A 21,883-nucleotide genomic window follows, 5' to 3' on the forward strand; every position below is an offset into this window, starting at 1 on the left:
GTGAGATAATTTTCTGATTTCAAATTTGTGATTAAGGTTTATGGTTGCAGAGAAGATGATGGCAGTGAACCTGACATTCAGCTAAAGGTTAGATAAGAAGGAAAATTGCAGTGTCCTGAAGAGGAAGTGAGTTGAAAAGATAGCCTAGGGAGAGCAGAGGAGAGTGCTCAAGAGGTTCCAGAGGTCATGAACCAGTACTTACCAAAAGAGCAGATCCAGTGAAGCGGATTGGTGAGGTAAGGGGCAACAGGAGAGCTTGTTGTTGCAGAGGCTAGTGCAACTCATGGTGAGTGAGAAACTCATGTAGAAGATGATCATGGAGGATCCGAGAAGAGGTTCAAAGGAATGCCACAGAGGTGAGATGACTGATAAAGTCAAAGAAAGAGAAATTGCAGTAATGAAGGTACAATTGCAGGTACTACAAGAATGGCTACAAGAACAGAAAGGAGGATGGGTCTTTCCACTGAAGGGAAAGAGAGTGATTTGACAACCATTGTAGATGAATTTGAAGCAAAGGGAGACTCCCTTATTGGAGGAGGAAGTTAGATTTCTTGAACCAGAGATGGAATTTCAAGATTCCAAGCGCAGATCTATTCAAAGGGAAGTGTTGGAGGAAATAGTTGAGACATAAAAGTCTTGTGGTTTTAAAACTAATAAGCTGTCTATGTTTGCAAGTATAGTACAAGGAGATGAGCAATCTTTAAATTTTGTTAAAGAACAAGAGAGAGAATTGAATCTGAAGTCTATTCAGATCAATGATAAGATAGCAAGATCTCAGGAGGAAATGAAGACAAAGAAGTCTAATTAGAATATTGGTGCAGAGAGAGAAAGAATAGATGATGATTGGTCAAGAGCTAGTGAAGGTATGGAGAATTGTGTGAAGTTTCCAAGTTCTACTCCTAATGAAATTGTTGAATTGTATAGGAAACTAGATCTTCAGATAACTTACGCACACGATAATTTACTGAAGAAGCAAGATAAGAAAGTTTTCTTGAATGACAGTCATGAAGCAGAGGATGGAAAGAAGGAGAGACTAGTTGATAGTCTCATGGTGAATGCAAATCAGTATACTGATGTGCTGACAAAGGAGTTCGAAAGGAACTCAGAGAAACATACTGAAGTATTTCTAGAGAAAGCTGAGGAGAAAGGCAGTAAAAATTTTCTGAGTCGTGAGGAAGACTTGGAGCTACAGAGAGAAAACTGGGTGACTGAATCAACAAGTAAGACCATTGGGTCTTGTGATTTTGACGCTGACAATTTGATTGTGTATACATGTGATGGAGAAGATAGTCCATCACTTGGAGTTGTCTTGAGGGAAGAAAAACTATTGCAGAAAGGAAATGAGATAGTCATGTCTCATATGCAGAGGCTTGTTTCCATGGGTGACAAGAAAGAGTTGTCTTGTCTGAATAGCCAAGAGAGAACTGTGGGTCAGAATTTTGGAACTGCTACAGTGATAGAGGATGAGACTACAGTGTTTGAAGAACTTGATTTGATTGCAAGAATCAATCAAGATGATGATGGACAATTATTGAAGATTGTCGAAGGGGAAGACGAAGGTTATGCTGAAACTAATTTGCAGCATGTTGGTCAAATGCTTGAGAAGAAATGGCTGAAATGTTTGCTGGAGACATTTGAACCTGAGGAAGAATTTGCAGACACTAGAATAAATTTGCCTGAAGTTGAGGAAGGAGCAGATACTAGTTTGTTAAAGTTGATTTTGCTTACTAGTATACAGACTGAGATAAATGGATATATTACTGCAGGAAGAGAATTAAATGATAATTTATTTTCTGAAGATGAATTTATGGGTGATGAGCAAAAGAATGTTGCAGAGGGACAAGAAGTTTGGGAGGCAACGACATGTGGGGTGACACCTGTAGGAGTAAAACCAATGTTATCAACAGTCGGGAGATGACAACAACAAAATTAATGTTGGCAGCAAGAAGTGAGCAAGTGACAGTACAAATAGAGTGAGTAACAGTACAAATAGAGCGAGTAAGAACTGAGGAAGTCGTCTCAGCTCTGCAGACAACAAGAAATCAACAGCTTGGAGATTTATTGGACCAAGAAATTGAATTAATCAAACGAATCATGTTGAAAGGAGACACATAGTCTGAATATGCAAAACAGAGGGAGATGTAGCTAGACAGTAGCAACTAGCTAAAGCAGGAAGGGAGAATTAATGAAGAAGACCAGCAAGACGATCAAGTGGAAACGAAGATTGAGAACATAAAGGAACTCATGTTGAAGCAGACTAGAAGAAAAAGGATGGTAGCATCAGGAAAGGTGATCAGTCAATTACTAAACGATTTTCAGCAAGTTAAAAGAATTTGTCCAAATGATCGTGATGCCACCAAAACGCTTGAAGAGACCGAAACGACAGTAAAAAAAATTAGGTTTATTGAGGCCATCTTAATGAATGATCTTGTGAACCATTCTGTTGTTGATTCCATTGATTTTCATTCGATAAAGGTAGAGCGACAACATGGAATAGAAGGAGAAAATATAACATTGGAATTTATAAAGAAAGTGATGGATGACGTCAAGAATCTAGAAAACATACGCAGAAGGTGTGCATTTCAAATATTACTGCAAGTAAAGGATTTGCTGGAGGTGATGACATCGCTCGTTGACATCAATATTCCGAATGGGAAGCAATTCACTGTTGGTGATGACATCCATGGTCAGTATTATGACCTTTTTAACATCTTTGAGGTTAGTAGGCTTCTTTCGGAGGACAATCCTTATCTTTTTAATGATGATTTTGTTGACCGAGGATTATTTTTAGTTGAAGTTATACTTGTGATATTCGTATTCAAGTCTATGTGTCCAACTGAACTCTATCTTGCAAGAGGAAATCGTGAAAGCGGGAGTATGAAGCAGATTTATAGTTTTGAGGGCGAAGTCAAGTCCAAGTACAGTGACAACATGGTTGAGCTTTCCGCTGAAGTGGTTTCCTGTTTGCCTTTGGCTCATGTCCTCAATGACAAGATTTTTGCTATACGTAATAATCTTTTTAGTGATGATGGTGTAAAACTAGATGATATCAAAGACATTGTTCGGTTCCTAAAGCCACCTAAAGAGGGTCTGATGTGTGAAATACTTTGTAGCGATCCACAGCTCCATAAAGGGCATGGACCTAGCACACGGAATGTTGGTTTGTCTTTTGGAGAAGATGTGACCAAAAGGTTTTTCCAAGAAAACAATATTGCGCACATGGTCTCATGAAGTTAAAGAGGAAGATGAAATTGAACACAACGAAAAACTTATTATGGTGTTTTCAGCTTCAAACTATTGTGACCATAGAAGGAAGAAGAAGCAGGAAGCAGCCGACATGCTTCCTAAACGGAGGAGATGAGCATATGGACAACTCCAGGACAAAGTCTGGGATCCAGGAGGAATTTTATTTTTCTTCATTCCTTTTTGAAATCACATGATCAGGAGATCATGAATGTTTTCAACCGTGAGAGTTTGATGTAGGAGCATCTAGATCGGGCTAGCAATGTGACGGGGTGGTCACATGTTGTGGCTAAATAAAAGACTTGAGGAAGTCTTAGTTGTTAAATTTGACTTAATTTCAATAAGGGCAAGTAGTTAAGAGTGGTGTAATTAGGAATAAATGGAAAGTGATCATCCCTGCATGGAGATCAAGCCAAGTGGTCTAGTTTGTTTAGGTAGAGATCAAGTTTGAATTGAAATTATATAACTAATTCCTTCATGTGTGGAAAGTGGTAGTTAGATACGACATATGTATAACTTCTTGAAGGAAGGACCCGAGGAGGCACTTGTAAGCCTATGGGTAGCAAAAAGAGGAGGCCATTAGTTAGCGTAAATCAGGCCTCAGAAGGGAGGAGAAAAAACCTTCAGATATGTGTTTGTATACAGAGGTTTGACTCGGTAAAGTTAAATCAGTTTATGGTTGTTTTGTCCATTTGTTCTCTCTGGTATTTATGGTTGTTCCGATGCCATTGTACATTAATTCCATTCCATTTGGTAATGTCAAATACGGCGGTTCCCTCGCTCTGTGTCGTGGCTTGGATTGGTGGTTATTTTAAATTACCCCTTTCCTGGTAACTAACCCCTGTTTGGAAGCTCTCAGAAATCCGAAAAAAGAAACCCCGACCGAGTCCATAAGTTTCAGCCCATAGAAGGGAGAGTGAGAGGTTGTGGAGAAAGAAGAGACGAAGCCGTTGCTGAGCGTCGAAGCACCAAACTCTGAAGAGGAAGCCGTCGAGCCGTTTCAGGATTCAACGAACCAAGAGTCAAATGCAGAGTGCTCTAAAAGTTAGCAGATATATAAAAGTGTAGTTTGGATATGTGTTGGGCAATTGCAGTGTTGATATCGGTGAAGTTGATGCTATGGCTTAAAGCTCCAGCCGGTGAATGGGTAAGATGTGTGGAATAGCCAGAAGAGCTAAAGTTGTTGGTTAATAAACTGCCACATATATTTTGATGTGTAGGGTGCATAGCGATAGATCATAGATGTTGGTGGTTAACATTTAGGTGGTGAGAGGCTATTTGGGAAGGGTGAGCCCATTTAAAGTCAAAAGATGTGAGATGCGTTTAATTGAATGAAGAAGGGATTGTTGGAAGTATAGTTTTCATGAACCATAAAATTTGTGACGCAGAATGGGAAAATCGATTTGGAGGTTTGATTGCTCAGAATTGTAATTGGTGAGTGGGTAAGAATTTGTGTAGCAAACAGTGGAATCACCGGAATGAAATCATGATTCAATACAAACACATCACAGATGGAATGCGCATCAAACAAAGGCGGGTTCTTGCATAAGTATGGACCGATGTCATCATAGAACGTGTGGGTCTTCACATAATTTAGAAGGTTTAAAAAGGTAAAGGCACACATATATTTGCAATCCTGAGTCCGAACAATCATATTAATTTGCTAGTTTAAACATGAGAATGGGTTCATAACAGTAAAGTGATAATCATCTTTGAAGATAAATTTTTAAGCTTCCGCTTGAATGATTGAGAATGGCTAATGAGTTGAGATGAATTTGGAATTGCATTTTTATATGCATGGTAGACTAAGATTCTCGGTATTGCACGGTTCACCCTGCATCACTTTTTATGTGGTTGGTCCATCACAAGAAAATATTGACTTGGGACAATATTAGGAGAAGGGGATTATGGGGCCTTCTAGGTGCCAGCTCTGTGAGGAGCAAGAGGAGACAATGGAACATATTCTCAATAGTTTCTCATACATAACCTCGTTGTGGGATTCATTCTCTACAATTTTCCACTAGTCTGGTAGGGATAGAAGAAGCATCACAATACCCTAAACCACTGGAGAAGAAATTTCATGGAGAATGAAGTCCTTAATTTAGCCTGGGCCTTCACACCCTGCTTTATTATCTCGAATGTTTGGAAAGAAAGAAATAAAAAAAATTTCAAGAATGGAAAGTCTTCAGCACAACATCTACTTGATCTTATATTGAAACAACTCAGAGAGACAGTCAACTCTATTGTTAGCAATATCCCCACGAATCCCCCCTCAAATGAAGAGCACATAATTCTCATGCAACTAGGATTTCAAGGGATAACTCCTCAAGGTATAAATAGAAAGGATAAAACCATGGTTACAGAGAAGGAATACTGGCAACCTCGAGCAAAAGGCTTTCTGAAATATAGCATTGATGGTGCCTACAAAGGCAATCCGGGAACTGCTAGTTATGGAGGAGTTTTAAGGGATGATGAGGGCAATATTATCTTTATCTTGCACTGTCATTTAGGTAGAGCTACCAATAACATGGTGGAAGTGATGGCTCTGAAGCAATGTCTAGCGTTTCTATCACAGAACCATCACTCAAATATCATTGTAGAAGCGGACTTTGAGATAACCATCAGGGCTGTGAAAAGAATGAGCGGTGGTTCTTGGCCAGAAAGAGTCTCAAATCATTGGAAACTTATCCAAGTTTATCAAAGAATCTAAGTGCATCTACAGGGCCTCTAAACAATAAGTTTCAACCATGTTCGATGTAATGCCAATAAGCTTGTTGACTTACTAGCCAATCAAGGTGTGTGTAGCGCAGAATGTGGGAAGGATAAAAAGTGGCAAGAAATTCCTCCAAGTCATCTAAAGGATATCTGCGAGGATCAAGCTGCTGAGGATAGGGAGGTTTTCCGATTTCGGTCTAGGTTGAATAGCACGAATTGATGTTGCTAGAGTGTTCAACCTCAGCCCAACAGGATGAGCGAGGAAGGCTAGAGAGTTAAGTTTGGTCTCACCTTCTCCCGAAGCATTTCGACTGGTATCCTTAGTTTTCTCGTTGGCACTCTTCGGGTTCAACTCCCAAATAAACTCGGGATTGGATTCAAGTTTCACAGTACGAATAGGTAGAACGGGTAGTTAATGGTGTATAGGAGTTGGCTTCCTCTTTCCGCTTTTGGGCTAGAAATCCTCGCAATAGGTGGGTTTCCGATGATCACTTGTCGGCAAAGTGGTAAGTGGTTTTGCAGTTATGGGAGCGATCCCATAGGGTGCACGACACATGGCATGGTGGCAGTTACGGAAACCGCCCTTCATCACTGGTTAAAGTTTGGTTGGGTTCAGCGCAGCGATATTGCTCCTAGCCGTAGGATCCGACAACTTGGCTGGACGGTTGGGATGGTCCATGTTGTTTAGTGGGGTCCATCGGGCCATCTCTATATTTACCGTTGGCTCTTCTTGTCCTTCCTTCCTTTGTGTTCATTGGGAGGTCGAGTATGTTTGCTGCCGTTGGTAGGCTCCGAGGGGTGTCTTGATGGGTTCATTGTTGTCCTTCTCGATTTTTCCATGAGTTTTGGGCTTTTGAGTGTTAGTGGGAGGGTCCTTATCCTTGGTAGGATTACCTGCTCTCGTGTGATCTAATTTGACACTTTCATGTACATTTTGTAACTTATCTTTTGAATTAATGAAATAGAAGGTTCGGCTCTTGCTTCACCAAAAAAATGGAAATGAGTTATGATTTTAGGGTATGTGGTATTGATAAGCCATGGTATTGGAGCATGGTATTGTAACAAATCCTATCTACAAGCTAATAATATCCATAGTAAAATTATTTAAATACCCATGATTAAGTATTAACTTTGTATGTGTTTATTAATTAAATTTAAATATAGTTACAAAATGATTATTTTACACCACAACATCTTCCTCATATCTTTTCTTAAATTTAATTTTAAAAGCGTTATAAAATTAAATTAAAATAGAATAATTTAAAAATGTTGACATGGAATCTTTCTTACCTCCTACACATCTCTACCATACTTAGTTTAATTAATTTTATATTTTATAATCAATGTAAAATTTATGGGAAGGTAAATGTTTTAATGACTATAATTATTTATTAACAATGGGATGCTATTTTAAATTTTAAAAATAAAACCTCTTGCTTTATCAAAACAAAATGTCCCATGTAACTGAAAAAGTAGTGGCTTTTGCTTAGAGAAGCGCTCTCTAGCCCAATATGGAAGAGATTTCGTAAAGTGTTGTTCTGCAAACATTTTGATTTGGTTAAAATAAAATAAAATAAAATAAAAATAACTCTATGTTAAAGTAAAATTTTTACTTTATTATTATTTTTTAATCATTTTTTTGTTGGAAAGTAAATGTAAATTTAAAATAAAAATAAAAATAACTTATATGTTAAAATACAAATTCCAAGTTATTATTACTTTTTGTTGGGTAGTTAAAGTAAACTTTAGTTGGTTAAGTTACTATGAATTTTCAGTTCCAAGATTATAAGAACCCAAAATGTCAAGCAAATCAAATCTTATAAGAAGAGTTTTGGTGAAATTCACATGCCTTTCGAACCAACTAGTGTGGCTAGGACAAGTTGAGGAGTCAGCAGAGCGACTATATAACCACTAGATTATATAATGTTAATAAGTCAAAGGTAATTAAGAATAATATACTAATTTTAGAGAATAATAAATAATTATAATATATTATATATTAGAAAGTTATATTTATTTAATTAAAATATTTTCATTAGGATATTAAATTAAATTATTTAATTCCCTTTTAATTTTTAATTTATTTAATCATATAGATAGGTGAAAGGGTTTTTTTATTTTTATTCTAATTATATATTAGAGTGTTACAAAATTAATTTTATCAAGTATTGAATTACTTAATTTTAACTTCATTTAATCCAATGAAATAATAATAATAATAAATAAATAATAAATAAGTAAATTAAAGTTTTATTTATATTTTCATGTTATAATATTAATTTCATTTAAATATTGAATCACTTAATTCTAATTTAAATTAATCCAAAAAAGAAAAGGGGTTTTATAAATGAGAAAGTCATTCTATTCTTTATTGATAAACTTAATCATTTAAACTACTAGGGATAGTAGAGGGTTTTTAATAATAAGGATTTAATGGGATTAATAAATTATTATTGAGTATTGGTTAAAATTAATTTCTAATTTTTTATTTTATTTAAATATTATTCATATGGTCAACTAAAAAGCTTAATAACAAATAAACTTCGAAAATGAAATAGTAATAAAAATAAAATGAGCTACAAATTTTAAATACTGGAAGGACCAGAATATGACATTAAGCGAAAACTTAAAGAAGAGAGAAACCTTAGAAGGATGGAAAGGGCAGCACAAGGAAAAAAAGGAATCCTCTAAAACTGAAAAAAGGGTGAATTCTTTGAGCAGACCATTGGTGTTGCCATGGGCTCACCCCTTCCCCTATTGTTGCAAATCTTTTTATGGAGGATTTCGAAGTCAAAGCTTTAGCCTTAGTCCATTTCCTTCCCAAGCTATGGAAAAGATATGTTGATCACACTAATGTCATCTCGTCCCATGGCGAGGAGGAGTTGGATCTCTTCTTCAATCACTTCAACTTTCAATCTTCTCCCATTAATTTCACCATGGCAAAAGAAGTCGATGGTTGCCTCCCCTTCCTCGATATTCTTATTTCTAAAAACTAGGACGGTTCCCTCTCCCACTCAATATTCCGAAAGAAAACTCATACTAAGCAGTATCTTCATGCCGATTCTCATCATTTCCCTAGTCAAAAATTGGGTGTTCTTAACACCCTTGCTACTCATGCCCTTAGTATGTCTCATAATAAGAGCTTCTATAAGGAGAAATCCCATCTCATAATAAGAGCTTCTATAAGGAGAAATCCCATCCCCTTAATGTCTTCGTGGAGAATGACTATAGTAGGCTCTTAGGTGAGAAGGCTTTCCTTAAAGCATCTAAAAATTCTAGAATTAAAAAAGTGCCTAAAGAAGGCATGCTAGGTGTGGAGAATGAGTATAGTAGGCTCTTAGGTCAGAAGGCTTTCCTTAAAGCATCTAAAAATTCTAGAATTAAAAAAGTGCCTAAAGAACCCATGCTAGGTGTGGAGAATGAGTATAGTAGGCTCTTAGGTCAGAAGGCTTTCCTTAAAGCATCTAAAAATTCTAGAATTAAAAAAGTGCCTAAAGAAGGCATGCTAGGTGTCCATCTTCGCAATGTCCAATGGACAACAACATTGATAGGATCCTTAAGAAGTATAATATTCCCTCAACCTTGAGGCCCCTCAAACATTCGTGCATACTTAAGACATGCGAGAACAAAGTCTTGAGCATTAGCCTAGCATGCGGAAAAGACCAAGTATCAGGTCTATATTGAGGAAGCCAAGGTTATTACCAAGGTGGAGCAATTCCATCACCGTAAATTCATGGAGGCTATTGAAATTGAAAAAATGGTTTATTTATTTATTTGTTATTATTATTATTTTTCGTTAGATTAAATGAAATTAGAATTAAGTAATTCAAAATTTAATAAAATTAATATTATAACATTCTAATATATAATTAGAATAAAAATAAAAAAACCCCTTCACATATTTATATGATTAAATAAATTAAAAATTAAAAAGGAATTAAATAATTTAATTTAATATCTTAATTAAAATATTTTAATTAAATAAATATAACTTTCTAATATATAATATATTATAATCATATATTATTTAGTTATTATTCTTTAAAATTAGGATATTATTCTTAATTACTTTTTACTTATTAATATTATATAAGCAGTTTCACTATGAACCATTAGTTAAAACTTAGACAAAAATTTTCTTAATGTAATATTCCCAAAACTCTTTTTATAATTGTTATGGATCATACAAACCTCAATTCAATAAAATTAAATCAAACATTAAAATATAAAAAAATTTAAATACCTCTCTACCATAAATCTGAACTTAAAATAAATGTAAACTATTTTACTTCCCAACCTCGGCAAGTCCAACAGTCTATCCCATAAAACCGCAGAAAACAAACTAGCTCCCGCAAACCCTATGCCGCACACATCAAACCGTAGAGTATAGTGTAGCTGATTAAAACCGAAAGTAGTTGGATTTCGTCATTATTTTAAAATCCTGCCTCCCACCAGCAGTAAACCCAATTCCATCGAACCCTAGCAAAAAACCCCAGTTCCGGCAAAAAACCGACACATCAAAACCCTACAGTATAGCCTAGCTCCGGCAAACCCTAAACGTGATCCAGCCAAATCTGAGAAATACATTTAAAACGCACCCTCGAAGTCAGTTTTTTCAGTGAGTCATCAGTAAGTAATATGTTGCAGAGGCGGTCCGATATAGAGGGTTTGCTGTTGTTATTTTTTTTCTTTTTTAAGTTAAGATTAATCTAAGTATTCACCCTGATCTATTTCAAAGAAGTGCCTTAACAAGATATTCATTCACCATCAATCCAAAGTTCCCTAGACTATTGTTGTTATCTGTTATTCATTCACCATCAATCCAAAGTTCCCTAGACTACTGTTGTTATCTGTTTCTGTGTAAGTTGAAATGAATTAGAATTAAATGTAAATCATATTGACGGGGAATGCCAATTGTAGACGTTATATCATATGATCTCTGATTTAGAGTGGGTTTATCATGACTCTTTTCCTGTCTGTTGTGTAGTTTATCCTATGAATATGATAATGCTTTCTCCTTGTTAATCTGCGACTTAATTTTCTGTACATGCTTAAACGAAGTGAAATTTAGGTTCCGTCTTAGGGTTTGTCGCGATGAATGATGAATTGCGTGTGATGAGAAACTCTATAATGGGTAATTTGCGGCTGAATACCGTGATGCCACACCTTAGAGACCTGATGCCATCATTCCTTCTTTCATTTGAATTTTGCAGTCATCTCTTTCACTTTTACTGTGTTGTTTTACGCTTTATTCTGTGAAGTGTCACCTGCTGTGGTTGGGTTTTATGCGTATCTGTGGATCTGGAGGAGTGAAATGACGAGCAAATGATTCCCTATTGGTTTGATTGCCAGGATGATGGCATTCTCAGTTAGTAGTCTATCTGATCACTCTGCAGGCCGAGCATTCTATGCTTATTATTTATGGGTTTTCGTTTTAAAGGGTGCATTTAAATATTTGGGAGATTTCGGCCTCTCGTGAGTAATTTCTTTCAGGCATTTAAAGGGTGGTTGTTTACATGAATTATAAAAACGGAAGGTTACTCTCTGTTACTCTCTGTCACGAAGATGGTTGATTGTGAGTAAACTCTTTCTTCAAATCACCCAAATATTCTGAATTTCCATGTTGGAACCATCGGTTTTTATCTTGATCCTCTGCTAAGAGGGTGGGTTTGCTTTTTTTAATGAAGGATTGCTCAAATGCATTTAAAGCCTGTACAACAGATTCAATATATCGAGGACAACTGGTTCAGTTATAAGCATTGGTTTTTTGAAACAGAATAGAGCATATAACCACCAGACTACACACTGACAAACGGCAGTGTCCTGCAATACTGTCCAATGAATTATGGATAGCCAATTACCTGTCTTGTTATCTCATCTTTGGAAGATGAATCATTGGGTGTCTTTATTCGGATGTCTACAGTATTCATAGCCAGTCACCAATGGACTGTTCCCACCAATGTCTTGTAATCTCATCTTATGGATTGATACGGTGTCTTTGTTGTAGGTGACTTGAACTCACAGAGATATTGCTATTTTAGGGGCAGATATGGCAGAAACACATTTCCTGCAATATCCCCCGATAGACGATTCCTATGGAGCAATCGATTTTTTCAAACATCTGCGCATTTTCATGTATGGTAGCTGTGGTGCCCATTTCTTTCCCAGGGTAAAAGTCTTTTCTGTTTTTCTTTATATATTCAGTTATTCATGAGAATTCGTCTGCCTGCCAGCAAGTCTTAATGCCTAAGTAGTTATAAGCTTCTTTGAAGTACGAACAGTTGCATATTCATTCAGTTATATCCGTGTTAACCATAAACAAGACATCCTTTCAGTCTGTTAGCATCCTAATCCCAAACAAACAAGAGTGTTTGGCAATCTAAGCACAAAGGCCCACGATCCGTTCCTGGGACACAGCACAATTGAAATTAAGACTACTGGAGGATCTGCATTAGGAGCGGAGGGAGGATACCTCGGTTTCCACAGCTTGTGATCTTCAGGTCTCCAAAGTGGGACTTCATTGTCACCATTGTAGAGCTGTCCCCTTCAGCGTTTTCGGTAAATGTGGAAAAAATACAACCCGCTAAATTGCTCTTAATCTCCTAAATCGTTAGTTCTTTCTTATTCTCATTCTTGAGTAACATGCTCAGAAATCCACTTTTAATGCCATAGTGAAGTTCAGGACCTCCCATCATCCACTCTCAAGGCCTTTGAGTTCCTATTTCTCCATTCATCCACTCTCAAGGCCTTTGAGTTTGTAGAGGTTAGAATATCGGGCAGCCTTGCCTGTGTGATGGGTCATTGGCATTAGCGTAGGAACTTATTATTATTGCTTCCACAAAGACTACATGGAGGTAATCTAGGTAATCTTTCGACTATAAGCACAAGGAGGTTATGCTCTTAAAAGCAACGATGGTTGATGGGTGATGTATTTTTGGGTTTACTCCATAGGCTTCATTAAAGTAGAACTATAATATATAATATATTTCTGTTTTGCTTATTATTTTTTATATAGAAACTAAAAAGAATTATTTAACTCTTGGGCCTCCTTTGAAGGCTCCATCCAAGGAGCCAAAGGATGTGCTCTACCTATATTCTTTGAAGTGGTAGCATTTTCTTTGTAGCTTTGTTTTCTTCTTAGTATTTGCTTTTTGAAGTTCATCTTAAATATTTCTAATCACATGGAAGACTAAGGGAAAAGATAAGATGATATAATTATATTCATGTCTAACTATTGACCACAAAGTAGGTCAAAGGGAAAAGATAAGATGATATAATTATATTCATGTCTAACTATTGACCACAAAGTAGGTCAAAGGGAAAAGATAAGATGATATAATTATATTCATGTCTAACTATTGACCACAAAGTAGGTCAAAGGGACTACTGAGTACAATGATGTCCATACAATGCTGGAGAACTAGACTCTTTCCCTTTAAAAAAAAATGCAATGCATGAATAAAAGGTACAATGGAGGAACATAAAAGGTACAATTTATGGAATGCCATGGAGAGAGGTACCAAGAGCTACTCAGTTTGAGGATGAGACCCATCTCTCTTAACTTTTAAAGTTGATGAAGAACCATCTCTCTTAACATTAGAGGTTGATGAAGAACACTCAAGAAAACTCCACACAATCTCTTGGCAGGATGAAGGGCTAGTGGAAAGTGTTTTTTGCTTGGGGGAGTTGGTGCATTGTTGAGGTTTGGAGGACCTAGTTTGTCTCCGAGGAGCTCATTACTGATTTGTTGTTGATGGGGGAGTTGGTGCATTGTTGAGGTTTGGAGGACCTAGTTTGTCTCCTAGGAGCTCATTACTGATTTGTTGTTGAAACCTCATGTAGCAAGGTGAGGTCCAGTGGATCTTCACTCATCTAAAGTCTAGATATGTTAATTTTTGGTATGTTCTATGCTAGAGCAATTTATTTAAATTTTCACATTAGCAATCACATCAACATTATGATAAACTGCAAATAGAACATAAATATAAAACTCAGAAGACAAGCCAAGGCAAGAGCACACAAGATATGGCGCAAGCCAAGGACAAACCCCACAACCTGTGGGAAACCCTTTGATCAAATCTTCTTTTATCTTCAAATTGTGTCTATTATGCCAACATAGTCATTTATACATGCAAGACACAGATAATCATTTTAACGTGATCTCTATTTGGCTGAGATAGAGTTAGTGGTTGTAGAGATAGCACGCTGTTCAAAGTGACCTTTATGTAGTGAAAGCTGCAAGGGTTTTCTCTTCACCAAAACCCTTATCATATATGTTTCATAGGGAACCTGCACCTTGACATATGAGATCAGCATCATTCTTCCTGTACTGTGGATCTGCTCCCATACATGCGAGGTCATGACTGCGGCTACCTGGGCCTCATATACCTTGGCTCTCTGCGTCTAGGTGTCTTCCTCGCTGGGGCTCTTCTTCATGCTTGACTATGGCTGTCTCCATATCACAGCAGCTGTGGCTACTTAGGTTATAAGTGAGTTTCTTGGGGTATACTCAAACGTGGAATGGCAGAAAGGAGTGCGAGGATGCATGAACAGGTCCTAATGACTTGACCCATTGACTGCGTTTACCTCTTTATAAGCATGCGGATCCTCTTCCATACTGGATTGTGGTTATGATAGCAGCTTCTTCATTGACTGCGAGGGTATATTGTATGACTTCCCAGCATATATATTTCTATGAATGTCCAAAGTCACCCTATATATATAATGCCCAGGGTATTCACCTGCGTTGTGCATAAGTATATTGTTGTAGCCTATATACTCCAACGTTTATAGTATAGCAGTGTATATTATATGACTAAGTGACATTCATTCCCGTATCTGTATGATAACTGCATGATATGATTGCGTTCCCATATGTGTGGTATTATATGACTGCGAGGTATGCCTTCTTGACTGTAGCTAGGGTAAGGCTAGATCAGCCTTTAGAGAAACCTATTCTCCTTTAGATCTCTCTCTCCACAAAACCCAAACAGGTGGAGAGAGATCACAAGAGATGTGTGCAAATGATATCAAATCCTCATCCGTTATACTAAAATGAGCATGATGAATAGACACTTCGGTTGGGCTTCTAGAGCCTACATAAGAGCCTCATAATAATTACATAAACAAAATAAATTCATATCTCCATAAATACGGATGATCTTTGGATCAATCCTACACCTCTCTACAAGAGGGATCCAATAAAATTATCAGCTGCCATAAATAAGCTCACCCACATGGAGTTTTGCCCTAGTTTCCAATTTAACACTCCCTCTCAACTAGGGGGAACTCCATCTGCTCATCCATATGTCGGACTGTACCATCAGTGCCCTGCACTGCTTTGTGCTCATCTTTGGTGAGCTCTGCTTGCTGTGCTCTACTCTACTCAGCTCTCCTCCCTCTACTAGCTCTGCTCTGTTGGCTCTGCTAGCTCTATTGTGCTTAGCTCTACTTGCTCTTGTCTGCTCAGCTCAGCTCTGCTAGCTTTGCTCTGTTGGCTCCTCTGCTCTCCTCATCTCCGCTGAACTATGAAGAAGAAGAATTGATCGAGAATGACTCATATCATTCTCCACTCACCTGAAGTGAGTCTCAGAGTGCATACCACTAGTCTGAGACGAGTCTCAACTGGTCCGAAGTCAGCTTCATAGTAAGTACCACTCCTACCACTAGTCCGAGACCAGTATCGCAGTCTCAGAGAGTGTACCACTCGTCCCACACTAGTCTCAACCGACCCGAAGTCAGCACCATAGTATGTACCACTCTCACTAGTCCGAGACGAGTACTGCACTAACACGAAGTCAGTCTCGGAGTATGTACCACTGGTCCCAGACCAGTCTCACCCGACCCGAAGTCAGCGTCATAGCATGTACAACTCCTACCACTGGTCCAAGACCAGTATCATTGATCCGAGATCAATGGAGGACATCCTAGCATAGGGAGTACGGTAGATACAACGATGCGTCCATCGGTACTACTATGGTCCCTAACTTCATTTCCCTGCTCATTGATCAAATGAGAGGTACTTCCCATGAGTCCGAGACTGCATGGGTAGAATGCCTCGACACGAGAACTTAATCAATCCTGTCCTCACAGGAGAACACATCAATCCTGCTACAATCGCCATGGAGAACACATCAATCGAGGCCTCACAGGAGAACTAATCATCCTGCTACACAAGAGAGCGAATCATCTTGTCCCACAAGAGAGCGAATCATCTTGTTTCAGTGCGCACCGCGAGGGGAGGGTGAGTCACCCTGTGGTCATATGTTGCTCCAGTAGATTCTATAAGCCCCACAAAGCTCTGAGAGCTCATTTTATGCAACATGCGGGACCCTTTTACAAAGGTCTCTTGATGACTCCAAGTCATTCAGGAAAATCACAAATTTGATCTTTCCCCCGGAGCTTTAGCGACCTGTATATCATCTCAGTGCAATGGAGCCTCCTTGCTCATCGCCTTTCCATATCCGAGATAAGGTAGTATTTGATGTCTGTCCGCTCGAGCAATTGTCGAATACACGATTCCTCAATAATCGAAAACAGCTAAGAAATTCCGCAACCATGCAGCTTCATACAAGATCATACTCGTAGCCATGTATTCGGTCTTGGTGGTGCTAATAGTGACCGACTTCTGCTTCCTGCATCGAAGCAGAATCCAAAGAGAACAAACACTGAAAAGTGCTCTAATGATCCTCCACACTGCGTGCCCACTCATCATTCGAATAATCATGTGGTTTCGTATTTTCGGCAGTGTATCTCAATCCATGAGAGATTGTGCCCTGAAGATATCTGAGAAGATTCTTGGCACCAATCTAGTGAGGCTCAACCAAATATGAGCTCACCATGCTAACTGCAACACATATGTCGAGACGGAGGCTCTCCAAGAACATCAACACGAATGAGTTTATGAAACTGAGAGGCGTTTCCCAAATCTGGTCCTACATCATTACCATGTAACTTCTGAAAGTTAAGATCCTCGAGGCAGTCACAAGCTTGCATCTTATCTTCCCACATTCAGAATCCAACTCCCTCTCTCTCCTATAAATGAGAGGGTCTGCACCTGTGAGACATAGGTGCCGGTACGAGAGGTTTATCATCCACAACCTTCGAGTAATGGTTTGGATCGGTTTCACTCCTAGTGATTCTCAACTGCATTAGACAACTATCAATCCTCTCATATTATGCCTGAGGTGTTTTTCTTCAAGCCATAGAGGGCTTTCTTCCACCTGTATACATGAGATTCCTTGATCATGATTCTCAAACTCCTCGGGTTGTTTCAAACCTGTGAACCTGCTGCATGAGGGGAATGGTACCCTTATAATACTTTCCTTTGGTACATTTCAGACATGTACCTTCATGCTTCCTTTTGAATTCAGGCATCCTAGTCACCGTCTGACTCACAGACCTCCGGAGCTGAGTCAATGGACATGGTCCCGAGTGGACTTCCTGCAACTTGATACAACCCTGAACTCAAAAACATCTTTGAAGGATATATTTTCAAACACGTACCTTTCCACGATAAGTGCCACCCTCTAACCTTTGACTTCCATTTCCGATATGGACATCGAGTTCTTCTTGCGATCAGGTACATAAAAGAGATTTTGAGGTTCCTTGCTTTCGTGGAAGACTCGACCATTGTCTTTGATGACCCGCATCTCTAACATTCGGGCACTCCTTCGCATAAGGGCCGAACTCATAACCAATACATCTACCTTTCCTTCCTACCCTTAGATCTGAACTTCCCAATGAAGTGATGCCATCAGAAGTTTTGTTGCGCCATTCTAATAACATTCTCTGCTTCAACTTCACCCTAGGTGAATTATGAGGAACCCATTGATCCTTTTGTCTTGTCCCAACTGTATTTGGTGATTGCTCTTTCACTCTTGCTTGGGCATTGTCTTCACCTCACCTCCGATACCATGTTAATTTTTGGTATGTTCTATGCTAGAGCAATTTATTTAAATTTTCACAGTTAGCAATTACATCAGCATTATGATAAACTGCAGATAGAACATAAATATAAAACGCAGAAGACAAGCCAAGGCAAGAGGACACAAGATATGGCGCAAGCCAGGGACAAACCCCACAACGTGTGGGGAAACCCTTTGATCAAATCTTCTTTTATCTTCAAATTGTGTCTATTATGCCAAGATAGTCATTTATACATGCAAGACTGCAATAATCGTTTTAACGTGATCTCTATTTGGATGAGACAGAGTTAGTGGCTGTCGAGATAGCACGCTCTTCAAAGTGATGTTTATGTAGTGCAAGCTGCAAGGGTTTCCTCTTCACCAAAACCCTTATCATATATGTTTCATACGGAACCTGCACCTTGACATATGAGATCAACATCATTCTTCGTGTATTGTGGATCTGCTCCCATACATGCAAGGTCATGACTGCGGCTACCTCGGCCTCATATACCTTGGCTCTCTGCGTCTAGGTGTCTTCCTCGCTGCGGCTCTTCTTCATGCTTGACTATGGCTGTCTCCATATCACAGCAGGTGTGGCTACTTAGGTTATAAGTGAGTTGCTTAGCGTATACTCAAACGTGGAATGGCAGAGAGGAGTGCGAGGTTCACATCCATGAACAGGTCCTAATGACTTGACCCATTGACTGCATTTACCTCTTTATAAGCATGCGGATCCTCTTCCATACTGGATTGCGGTTATGATAGCAGCTTCTTCATTGACTGCGAGGGTATATTGTATGACTTCTGAGCATAGATATTTCTATGAATGTCCAACGTGAGCATATATATATAATGCCTAGCGTATTCACGTGCGTTGTGGATAAATATATTACTGTAGCTTATATACTCCAACGTTTATATTATAGCACTGTATATTATATGACTACGTGACATTCATTCCCGTATGTGTATTATAACTCCATGGTATGATTGTGTTCCCATATGTGTGGTATTATATGACTCGGAGGTATGCCTTCTTGACTGCAGCTAGGGTAAGGCTAGATCAGCCTTTAGAGAAACGTATTCTCCTTTAGATCTCTCTGTCCACAAAACCCAAACACGTGGAGAGAGATCACAAGAGATGTGTGCAAATGATATCAAATCCTCATCTATTTATACTAAAACGAGGATGATTAATAGACACGTCAGTTGGGCTTCTAGAGCCTACGTAAGAGCTGGTCGGCTTGATAATAATTACATAGACAAAATAAATTCATATCTCCATAAATACTTATCGGAATCGGATGATCTTTGGATCAATCCTACACCTATCGACGAGAAGGATCCAATAAAATTATCAGCTGCCATAAATAAACTGACCCACATGGAGTTTTGCCCTAGTTGCCAATTTAACAAGATATGAACTAGTATCAATTCGTCTTTTGGTAATCCGTGTGTGAAGGTAGTGTCTTGAAAAATGTCATGATTCTCTCTGTGGGGTTTGGTCTAATGGGAGGTTCAAGAATATTGGCTCAGAGCTACAGAGCCTCTTTCATATATAGGGCCAAACATCTCTCATCGAGATACTTGAAAAAGCTGGCTAGGGTTTGAGAATATGTGAACAAGCAATGAAACCTTCCTCTAATCTCATAGTAGAAAGGGCATCCAAAGATGAAGTGTTCCTTGGTTTCCAGATTTTGTAAATAACATGCTTCACAGATTTTGTTTGGGCTATCAATCTTGTGGTCCATCTCTACTCGAAGTTTATGAGAACCTACCTTGAATTAGCCTAGAGGAATGTGAAGAGCATGCATCTAATGACGAAATGTATACCGAGGTCAAACAATGAGCTTGTCTCTCAACTCCAAGAAGTGCTCAAACGTAGAAAACCCTCTTTGGGTGCAACCCTCTTAGAGGATTGACCAAGGTGACCTCGATGAAATGCTTGTAGATGTCCTCCTTGATGATCTTGTTCTACTCCTTCCTAGTAGGTAAAAGGTGACTAGGAGAATCTAAGTAACGTCAGAAAGGAGGGAGACTATCCAACTCATTGTCCACTAACTCTTAGGAGATATGTTGTAGCAGCTACAACTACCCTCCAAAATTTTGGCTCGTATACAAATTCTAGAGCCTACCTTGGATCTTGGGTCACTTGTTAGTAAGGTGGTGATCTCAAATTTCCCCTCCTTGATCTTAAGAGTTGTTCATGCTCTCATATTTATGTAGTGTGTTTCATCATTGGGCATAGGGATTTTTGTTTGTCATGTAAAGGGAATGTTGTTTTGCTTCAAGGGAAAGCATGCACGTGTGAGTTGTTATCATCAAATACACATGTTTCACACTCACTTCACGCACTCTTGTCACGAAGGTTGTTGCATCAAGCAAAGTATGTTTTAAACATTCTATATTGTCTATGTTGCATTACTAAGTGTTCCTCTTCGATCATAGTCAAGTCTTATTGATGTTTACATACGTTTCACTCATTTTAGAAAGCCATTTTCCAGAGCAACCTAGTCTCATCCAGCTTCCTAGAACTGTGCACTTTTCTTCTACAACCCTCAAGCTTCTACCCTTTCATATTGAAACCATGCAGTGCGTAGATAGCCCCACATCCCTAGGCATCCAAAACTGCGTAGTGGTTTCCTTTACTTTCCTTCCCCAAATGGAACCCGTTGTCATCAGAAATTGTGCACTATTGTCCCTCAGCTACCCAGTCTACCATGCAGTGTGAAACTGCGAAGATGTGTCCTCTCAAAACCCATCGTGCAGTAGTTATTTTCATCCAGAATCTACGCAGTGTCTTGTGCCTCAAAACTGTGCAGTGTTGTCCAAGCTGCCCTCTCTCTTTTGCAATTTGAAATTGTGTAGATGGGCCTAATAAGGCCTCATTCCGACAACAATCACTGCCTGCTGAAACATTGTTGATTTATCTCTCAGTGACAATAGGAAAATATGACATGCTGAGATCACTCCTAAGGAGTTGAAGAGAAGGACCAAGAAGACTAAGTGATGGTAAAGGTGAGGACCACATGAAAACTCCATTGGATGCATGGTCATCTTGAGGGTGAGTATGGTAAGTAAATAACACCTTTTGAAGTACACCTCTTAGTTGAGTTTGTAGGACTTCTTGTTAGTGTCATATCATCAGGTCTTCAATAGCATGCATGTGCACAAACACAAAAGTCATTTCATGTGCTTCCTCTACATGTCTTGCTTTCTTTTTGCTTGTTTGACCAACTGTCATGTTTAGTAAGTTGATTGTTATGTCATGCTTACGACCTTGTTCTGGTAATGTTGAAGGTTTGTGTATGAGTTGGGTTCACTATGTAAACATCTATCGCACTCACACATGATGTTGTAAACACTGTCGTGCAAGTGTCGTCACAGTCATTTGAAGGTCTATCTGAAGTGTCGCACTTGTCTCTTTCACCATGAGACAGTCCCATAGTTAGTTGCACTTAGGCATGTTGTCTTGCTGGTTTGAGGTGTCTTGCCATCGAGTCATGTCGAGTGTGTGTTCACAAAGTCATGTATACATGAGTTCACTTGCTCACACACTTAGCCATTTTTTCGAAAACATGTCGACGAGACCACCCTCCATGAGATGAACCTCCACTCAGCTGCACTGCACAGTCTTAGTGCTTAGTGATCAAGCATTGTTGCCAAGAACTATGCAGAGCTTGAGGTTGCCCTCCAGGCAGTGTGTACTATAGAATTCTGGAATCGACCTCACTCAATGTCACCTAGAATAATGCAGAAGTTGCCCAAGAAATTATCTTAGTCTATGCTTCCCGCAAGCCTATCCATCAAGCCTCCTCCTCATGAACTAGAGAATTTGACTTAGGCACTAACATAGGGTTGCACTCCCAAAAATTGTGCAGAAGCTCCTAGCCTGCCTACTTACATTGCCTGAAGAAATTGTGCAAAAAAGATGGACATGCACTCACTCCCTTTCACTGCATTGTCTTTGGAAATTGTGTAGTTTTGTTAGCGAGTCCCCATACTGGCTTGCTGTC

At 38.8% G+C, this 21,883-nt stretch overlaps 2 non-coding genes and 1 pseudogene across 2 annotated transcripts; all 3 read left to right on the forward strand.

The window, feature by feature from the left end:
- Window positions 1-2,271: 2,271 nt before the first annotated feature.
- On the forward strand, window positions 2,272-3,231 carry LOC149164369 (serine/threonine-protein phosphatase 5 pseudogene; annotated as a pseudogene).
- Window positions 3,232-11,061: 7,830 nt separating this feature from the next.
- Window positions 11,062-11,145, forward strand: LOC149164370 (small nucleolar RNA Z101). The gene has a single exon (XR_016261031.1). It is a non-coding gene; the product is annotated as a small nucleolar RNA Z101 (small nucleolar RNA).
- A 120-nt stretch (window positions 11,146-11,265) lies between these two features.
- On the forward strand, window positions 11,266-11,349 carry LOC149164371 (small nucleolar RNA Z102/R77). Its single transcript, XR_016261040.1, has one exon. It is a non-coding gene; the product is annotated as a small nucleolar RNA Z102/R77 (small nucleolar RNA).
- Window positions 11,350-21,883: the final 10,534 nt, after the last annotated feature.

The sequence above is a fragment of the Pinus tabuliformis genome, chromosome 5_1, assembly GCF_031772625.1.
Source record: "Pinus tabuliformis cultivar Carrire ecotype Pingquan chromosome 5_1, CPIR1, whole genome shotgun sequence".
Taxonomy (NCBI): Eukaryota; Viridiplantae; Streptophyta; class Pinopsida; order Pinales; family Pinaceae; genus Pinus; species Pinus tabuliformis.